This window comes from Palaemon carinicauda, chromosome 23, assembly GCF_036898095.1.
Source record: "Palaemon carinicauda isolate YSFRI2023 chromosome 23, ASM3689809v2, whole genome shotgun sequence".
Classification (NCBI taxonomy): domain Eukaryota; kingdom Metazoa; phylum Arthropoda; class Malacostraca; order Decapoda; family Palaemonidae; genus Palaemon; species Palaemon carinicauda.
In genome coordinates this window covers 94,894,870-94,904,869 of record NC_090747.1, presented here as the reverse complement: position 1 = coordinate 94,904,869, position 10,000 = coordinate 94,894,870, and positions in this window count along the sequence as shown.

The following is a 10,000-nucleotide window of genomic DNA, read 5'->3' as shown; positions in this document are numbered from 1 at the left end:
GTGTTTTGTTTACATGTAGAGAATGGAGGACACTATATCTCTGAGAACTGTTGGGAGGAAGGAATAAGAGGAAGGCGAGGAGGATGATATAGAGAAATGAGTGTTGAAAATGTAGAAAACCCGTTGAAATAATAGGGCCCAGATGCCAATGAAGCACAACTGTGTGTAAGCAACTCTTCTAGGAAAACGACTCTCCAAAATCAAACAATTTTTCTCTAGGTTTTATTCCAGCTACGGCCAATTTGTGGAGTGGTCTTTCTAATAAGGTAGTTGAAACGGTATAACTTCTAAGTTCAAACTTGCAGCAAATGTTTTTATGTTGAACAGGCTGACAAAAGTTTTTTTTATAGTTTATATATGAAAAACCTATTTGAATGTTGTAACTATTCTTAGAATATTTTATTTTAATTAATTACTTTTCATGCAGTTTATTTATTTCCTTTTTTCATGTCCTCACAGGGCTATTTATCCATGTTTGAGCCCATGGGCGTAAAGTATCCTGCTTTTCCAACTTATTTGAGGGTCCATTCAATCATACTAATTTATCTGTTGCCTTATTTCTTTTCCACACCGGGCTATGTTCCCTGCTGGGGCCTTTGGGCTTATAGGATCCTGCTTTTACAACTAGTATTTAGCTTAGCTAGCGATAACAATTTATTTCCCCTATATAATAAAGAGCAAGTATCTGGTTATATATATATATATATATATATATATATATATATATATATATATATATATATATATATATATATATATATATATACACACACTTACGGATATATGCATTTGTGTTTGTGTTCTTTTACGTCAGGGAATTCATATAACTTCATACTGTTTTATTACTGCTTCAGCATTTGTGAAAATGTAGCATATTCCATACAATGGTCTGATGGTGTCAGCATGAGAATGTTATATGATTATGTGCCATCATTGTCAGTCCAGTTACTGCCATTGTAATTAACGCCTCTATGCAAATTTCGCTTTACTCAATTGTTCAGGAAAAATACAAACTACGCATTGTCGACTAATTGATATTGCGGGAGTTGGTAAAATGTCGATATTTCATTGTTTTTAAAAAATTTTCTGATTTTCGTTATGGTTTTATTATCGATAGTTCTACCTAAGTACGATCATTGCCATATTCTCCCCATCATCAAAAAACTAATTATAATGCATTGTGATGTTTTAATCGACAACAACAAATGCAGCCGTTTTTAGTCAACTGCAGGACAAAGGCCTCAGACATGTCCTTATTCATGTCTGGGGTTTAGCCAGTTTTCATCATCATGCTGGCCAGTGCTTGGTGATGGTGGGAGACTTTTTTCTGATCGCTCACAGCAAACCAACCTATTATGGTGACCCTGACTACTACAACTTTTCTGATTGGGTGATGCACAAACCTTTTCACCACGTTATGGTATCCCTACTTAGAATATGATTTTTTAATCGTTTTTTAATAAATAGAATTAATATGGCCGCATATCATTTGCATATTTTTGCGCAAAAAAATATCATGTTTTGTGGTATGGAATGTGCTTGGATGCCTTTTTTACAGAGAGGAAACGTATAGTAGTATATTATCATCATCAACAACTGTTTCGTACAGAATTCTATCTATATAAAATATGTTCTTGCAGTCGCTCTTCCGACTTTGAGAGCGAGACCTCTCCACGTCTCGCAAGGATTTTCTGAGGGAAATTTTCATTGTTTGCGAGGACAATTTCAGTTGAGAGTCTAACCGATCGTGTTATGGTATGGGAATGTAACTGGGATTCCAAACAGTCGCAAAGGGAACGTGGCATCTCCTGTCGGGTAGTGAAGAAGGTCGTTTTCAGGTCGTAAAGATAGAATTGTTGTAACCGTTTTTTAGTTTTTAATTTTGCATTTTTTGTAATATATATATATATATATATATATATATATATATATATATATATATATATATATATATATATATATATATATATATATATATTTATATATATATCTCTCTCTCTCTCTCTCTCTCTCTCTCTCTCTCTCTCTCTCTCTCTCTCTCTCTCTCTCTCTCTCTCTCTCTCTATATATATATATATATATATATATATATATATATATATATATATATATATATATATATATATATGTGTGTGTGTGACAAAGGCCTCAGACATGTCCTTATTCATGCTTGGGGTTTGGTCAGTTTTCATCACCAAGCTTGATTGCGGATTGATGAAGGTGAGAGATATGCGTCTGGTCGCTCATAGCAGACCAACCTGGTATTGGATGGCCCTGACTAGTACAACTTCGCTGATTATGGCGATACGCAAATGCTCTCACCACGGAAAGGTATCTCCACTCAGGAAGAGATATACAGTGTGTGTGTATATATATATATATATATATATATATATATATATATATATATATATATATATATATATATATATATATGTATGTATATATATATATATATATATATATATATATATATGTGTGTGTGTATATATAAATATATATATATATATATATATATATATATATATATATATATATATATATATATATATATATAATGTGTGGGTTTTGTTAATTATTAGTTTCCTGTCCACCGAAATATTTCTTTTTTGGATGACCCCGCGAAGTTTATTCAAGAAAAGATTTGTTGTTCCAGTTGGCAAATCCGAAAGGAAGCGACATTCTGATGTAGAAAAACAGGTCGACACAAAATCCGCATTGTTCTGAACATCTTGGTTCTTGGTTCTGAAGTTGAGGAAAGAATCGTGGTCTACATATTTTAGCTTTTAACTTCAGGATAGAAAATGTAATTGATTTCTTAAATGCTATTGTTTTATTAGTTTTGAGGCTGCTTCACTTATTTGATCAGGATAGAAAATGTAATAGATTTCTTAAATGCTATTGCTTTATTAATTTTGAGGCTGCTACACTTATTTGATGAAGGAACTTCTTTCTTTCTTTTAATTATTCAAGTTACCCTTTTTCATGATGTATTGTAAATATATATTTTTTAATAAGAGTGTTTTCTTTTTTCCATGGGAATGAAATAATTTCATTTAACCTTTCATTCGTTGCTTTAGTAATGTAGATCGATTTGAATTTATGAATATCCCGTATAAATTATTGAGAGATAGGAAAATAAATGCATTTCTGTCATTTCATGTATTTGTGGTTTATACGTATATTTGTAACTTTTACAGAAATAAATTAATTATTATCCGAGTTTTTTTTATTTCAATACATTGAGGGGAGTTTATATTTATTTTTCATTTTATATTTAGAAGGCTCGTTTTAATTTTGAATCTTTTATTAATCTTCTTAAATCCTTTTATGAAAAATAAAATTATATTGAAGTGGATTTATATTTATATTGCTTCATATTAAATTTTATTGAACTTTGTGTGATGTAAATTGAATTATTAGAAAATTATTCCATGTTTTTACTTTTAAAATAATCTACCCACTGCGGTTTTTTTTTAACGTTCGATTTACCCACTGGTTTTCTAACGTTCAATCTCCCCACTAGTTTTCTAACGTCAAATCTTCTCACTAGTTTTCTAAAGGTCAATCTACCCAGTGGTTTTCTAATGTTCAATTTACCCACCCACTAGTTTTCTAACGTTCAATCTACTCACAGATTTTCTAACGTTCAATCTACCCATTAGTTCTCTAACGTTCAATCTACTCACTGATTTTCTAACGTTCAATCTACCCATTAGTTCTCTAACGTTCAATCTATCCTCTAGTTTTCCAACGTTCAATCTACTCACTGATTTGCTAACGTTCAGTCTACCCATTAGTTTTCTAACGTTCAATCTTCTCACCGATTTTCTAACATTTAATCCACCCACTAGTTTTCTAACATTCAATCTGCTCACTGATTTTCTAACGTTCAGTCTACCCATTAGTTTTCTAACGTTCAATCTACCCAAGGATTTTCTAACGTTCAATCTACCCACTAGTTTTCTAACGTTCAATGTACCCACTAGTTTTCCAAAGTTCAATCTACCCACTGGTTTCCTAACATTCAATCAACCCACTAGTTTTCTAACGTTCAATCTACCCACTAGTTTTTTAACGGTCAATCAACTCGCTGGTTTTCTAACGTTCAATCCACCCACTAGTTTTCTAACGTTCAATCTACCCACTGTTGGTTTTTAAAGTTCAATCTACCCACTATGGTTTTCTAACATTCAATCTACCTACTGTGGAATTCTAATGTTCAATCTACCCGCTAGTTTTGTGACATTCAATCTACCCACTGTTGGTTTTTTAACATTCAATCTACCCACTGTTGGTTTTTAAAGTTCAATCTACCCACTGTGGTTTTCTAACATTCAATCTACCCACTGTGGAATTCTAACGTTCAATCTACCCGCTAGTTTTGTAACGTCCAATCTACCCATTGGTTTTTTAACTCAGTTTTATTTCTTTAAATAATAACCGACCATTGGCAAAGGAAATGTTTGCTCACATCCGGGCCTTCGCATGCACAGTGCTTGCTCGAATGCAAGCCTTTGCCACCTTTATTTTCGCGCGTGTTTGCTAGGATGTGCTTGGCATTTAATGACTTATTAAAGGGTAACGACTTTTGTGAGGTCTCGCGTAACCGTAGGGAGACACTGAATACGAAATGAGGCTCTTATGCCTCTGCAGCGGCAAGTTGTAGTTTGTTTATTAGTGTACGCGACCCGTCAAAAACGACCGCTAAATATTTGGATATGCACACACATATTCAACCCTTCCCACTTCCTCCCCCTTTTCTAATTATAACAGGCCAGTTGTGGTTTTTGAATATACCTCTCGGGGTACCTCCTCTCACCAGGGAATGGTTACTCCCTCTGCTTCTACCCGAGGGACGGGGAGAGACCGAATAGTTATATGTCTGGCAATGCCGCTCAGGGTGACTGGATATACAGTGTATATATATATATATATATATATATATATATATATATATATATATATATATATATATATATATATATATATTATGTAGACACTTGTTCTTTATTAAATAGAGGAGATTAGTACCATTCCGTCGGTCAGTCCCGACACTAGTATTTCCTTCCATTTGTTTGTTTGTATGACACTTTAACCTGGTCATAAACGCAATTCACAGTAAATTGATTATATTTCAGCCAAACCTGGTACACTTGTAGACCATCAAGAGATGGACAGATGGACATACAGGCGAAAAGCCTGTATGTCCATCTGTGTGTCTGTCACACTTTCCTTCTGGTTAGTACAAGGGTAGACCATCAGGCATGCATGTCCATGGAAGAAAATGTTTCCCCCCTCTGTTCGTCTGTGCGTAACATGGTTGAAGGAATTGCAGTCTAACTTGGTATTTACCTTTGCAAGATCTGTGATGGGGTTCTCTGGAAAATTTCTTCAATCGAAATCATCTGAGAGAGAATTGGGGACGTGTTGCTCAAGTAATCTGAGAAAGAACTGGGGTCGGCAGGGGACATGTTTGCTAAAAGATATCTCGTATTGATTTGTGGCAGGTTTAACGTGTTGAGCATTATTAGATAATCCTAATCCTTTTGTAACAATTTTAAATGTACTGGAAAACAGATATGATCAACGATTTCTTCCCAATACTTCTTTTATTTCTTGTATCATCGTTGTGGGTGGTACTTGTTAGGGGTTTGACTTGCTGGCTGATATATCCTTTTATTTATTTTCTACCAGAATTATATAAAATAATTAATATTAAGGTGATAGATGCTGTATTTTTATCCCTGTTGTTACTCAGAACTTTTTTTTTTTCTTTCTTTTTTGAGTGAAGGTCAAAGTTTTGGTAATCCATCTTTTTCGCAGTTTTTGTTAAGATATACATTTAAACCATTTTGCTGGTTTCTCAGGTAAAGCTTTTTTCCAAACTAATTTAACTGCTTTATTTCTTCTCTTGTTTTAATGTTTTCTGCCAATAATGAGAAAAGTTTTATAGATAAGATCTCCAATCAACAGTTTTGTTGTATGAAATGTGACTTGAACTTTCGATCTTTGTATTTAAGAAATGTGATGTAAGATTGAAGTTGATATAGCCAGTATAGACATATGTAAAAACTCTTTTCTGTAATAATATTAATAATAATAATAATAATAATAATAATAATAATAATAATAAGAAGAAGAAGAAGAAGAAGAAGAAGAAGAAGAAGAAGTAGTAGTAGTAGTAGTAGTAGTAGTAGTAGTAGTAGTAGTAGTAGTAGTAGTAGTAGTTAACTTGAGTTCATTTTACCCTCCATTTTTCCTTATTTGTTTTTATATTCATATATTCCCATTTTCTTATCTTGCAGAGAGAAAAAACGAACGTGCAACATTCTCTCTCTCTCTCTCTCTCTCTCTCTCTCTCTCTCTCTCTCTCTCTCTCTCTCTCTCTCTCTCTCTCTCTCTCTCTGAAACTTCTTTCCCCTTGAACTTCTTCGTTAATTGTGTTTTGATGGCTGCTAATTAATCCTGATTTAAGCCATGATTATTGTTCCTCTTAGAGTGTGTACTTTGGTGGATATTGAGGGGGGGGGGGGGCAAAGCAAGGCTGAGAAGGGCTTGAGGGAGGTGAGAAGAAAAAGGGCGAGAGAAACTTGAAATGAGGGAGGGGAAGAAATGAGATATGTAAGTGTAGTGGGGATAGAGAAAGTCTTTGGGAGGGAAATGCGAGAGGACTCGATACGAGGGGAAAGACTAGGGATCTCCTGGGGAAGGGGACTCTCTCGAGAGATGGTAAGGGGAAAGGGGTAGATAAAATTTATTAAGGGAGGATGTAAGGAAAAGGTCGCAAAGGTTGATTTTTAGGTAGGGAAAAGGGTAGGTCGAATATGAGGGGAAACTGGGATGTGTTAAGTGTATGTGGGGAAGAGATTTTGGGTAGGGGTGAGGGGAAGAGAGAGAATGTAGTGGTTCTTTGGAGGGATATGCAAGAAATATTGGTTAGGAAAGGGATAATATAGGGATGAAGGGTAAAATAGGAAGGGATAAAGGGACAGAGAGAGAGAGAGAGAGAGAGAGAGAGATTATTATTATTATTATTATTACTACTACTACTACTACTACTACTACTACTTACCAAGCTACAACCCTAGTTGGAAAAGCAGGATACTATAAACCTAGGGGCTCCAACAGAGAAAATGGCTCAGTAAGGAAAGGACACAAGGAAAAATAAAATTTTTAAGAAGAGTAACAACATTGGAATAGAGAGAGAGAGAGAGAGAGAGAGAGAGAGGAGAGAGAGAGAGAGAGAGAGAGAGAATTGAAATAAAAGGGTGAAATGATATTAATAAGGGGAAATATTTCTTATTGCGATTGCTCTGCTTGGAAAGCTCTTATCATTATTATTATTATTCCGCCTCGTTAACGTTTTCACTCGTTTTTCATTATATATGCAGGGTTAGTGTTTGTGCCTAATTGGTTAACATGTATTTACTTTGTTTAACGAGTTTGCTTCGTAGCCTGCGAAGTATTTATGGGAATTGTATGTCACGTATTTATGACTGTGTAAATTATTCTCGGAAATTAATGCTATGCATGTATATATTTGCTTATTTTTTTTATTCAAACAAAGTAAATTACCTAGTTAAACTTATGCTTTTGTTTGCAACTCTGGAACTTCTTATTTTTAGCAAACAAATTCGCTAAAGTTCTATGGTATTCAACGATTCTGTCATTTGAATATAATCTGTTTTTGAGTTTATTTTATGATCAAAGTTGAATAATTATAACGATAGAGAATCTTTTGATTTTCATGAATATTCTTCTTTCCTTTTTCCCATCATTAATCTTGAATTATGAAGTGTTACCTGATGCTCCTCCCTTTGCAGTGTCTCCTCGTCCACCAAAACCTCTTCTTTCTTCGAATGGCACAAGTGTAAGGCCTTAATGATTAATTTCTTATTCGATTCTGATTCTTATTTTTACCTCCGCCAATGAAGTTGGATGAAGGTTATGTTTTACCTCTTCTTTGTGTGTGTGGTTGTTTGTGAACAGCATCCTGGCTACAATTTTAATCGCAGAGTAATAATACTTGCAGGGATTAATTTTTATGTAAAAAGCTGGAAATAATTAAATTTTGGAAGGTCAAAATCACGGTTAGGCAAAACATCCAATTCACGTGATTAGCCATAAGTTTAGACATCGTTGTCACAGAGACTTCAAACTTGGTTCATATTTGAGATTATCAAAATCCACGCCAATTAATACATGCTAAGGTCAAAGGTCAAGGTCAAGCTAAAGGTCGAGAAATAAGCTTCGGCGTCGGAGGTCTGGGCCTATCTAGTTTGTAATTTAATTCATCTAATCTATCCAGTGGTGTATCCTTTTGATCTCTAATTAAATGAAGCAAGATTTAGTGTTGGCAATTTTCATTGTAAGAATTTCCTATCTAGATTTTAAATTCTGTCTTGTACATATTTACTGCAGTTTGAGATGTATGTTTTTCGTAATGATTTGAATAGTTGAATCTTTTCTCTAATGAAAGGAACTAGGTTAAGGAACCACCTGAATTTTGATAGCTGTCCAAACAGAGAATCTTGTAGTTAAGGAGAGAATCGAAGTACTCTCTCCAGACAATTTTCTTGAATTAGAATTAAATTTCAAAATTTTCATACTAAAAAATGATGTATTAATTTAACCATAGTTTATGTAAGATTTCCGTTTTAATATTTGCGTTATTGTTAATATTTACATTATTTTTAGCATTTTAGTGGGGGAACTATGGTCTTATGAAGGCCAGGTGTTTTGTGGAGAAAACTAAATTGAAGGAAAGGATATTGTTCAGCTATGTAAGATGTGATAGCCCCATCTCTCTCTGAAAGGTAAGATTTTGATGGTTGAAGCTGCGCAAATTGTAAAGCGGTGAAAAAGTCACCCAACCAAGTGATTTTATTATTGTTGATCTTTACATAATAAAATCAGAATTGACTGCCTAACGTGTGTGGAAAAGCAACTCTTAGTTTTTGGGTAACATAATTTGCCAATCTGTTTAAAACACAATTCCATGTAACGCTTGTTACCTCTGAATTGATTTGTTTTGTTTGTTTATATGATTGTTTGCGATGCCTTTTTTTTCTTTACAAAAACTAAAATAATCAAATCTTTGTAACGTACGGTTAGAGTTTGGAAGAGGTAGGCATGTAACTTTTGAGTCGAAGGAGTGTTTCTGGAAGATGGAGGGTTCAACCTAGATGGAGGTTTGCGCACTCCAAATGTTCCCGTTATCATCTCTTTGTATTGAACGCCGCCATTGGTGTTATAAACATCCCCAATATGTGTAATTTATGTATTTTATATGTATACCTCATCCACATTAACTATTCCAATGTACATGGGTAGATATTCATCGTATTAGACATATGGCTCGATCTGGATATCGGTGTCATTTCAGTAGGTGTACGAAAAGTATCTTGGGAGTGATAAACTATTCCAACGATCCATCTGTTGTAGAAACGTATCGAAGTGCCATGTCACTTAGAGAGGGGAGAATTATCTCTCTCTCTCTCTCTCTCTCTCTCTCTCTCTCTCTCTCTCTCTCTCTCTCTCTCTCTCTCGTGTTATTGTACCATTATTGCACTCACTCCATTGTATTGTATCGTTCATTGTGATTTGTGAGAATAGTCCCAGATTAAATGAATACGATGTTTTGTTATAAAACAACCTTTGAGGCTAATGTCTTTGAAGTTTGATAGAAATTGCGTTTTCAATTTAACGGGACCTCTTTCCACAGACGTCCTTTTTGTCTTTGAGTGGAGGGTGGGAGTGGGGGGTTTGGGTGCCTGCTGTGGTATGTGTTAAACCTTTGGTTTGAAACAGGTAATTTTGAAGTGGGGTAACTATGTCCATGCTCTCAATAATGGTTATGATCATCTGCAGTTGACTGACTACCTGATACTTGATACACTGATTAGGTTAACAATAACACAACGTAGTGATATTTTCCGTCAGTAGATCCAGATGAGTTTTTGTTAAACTATTTTCAAAGCTTAAGGAGTTTAAGGAA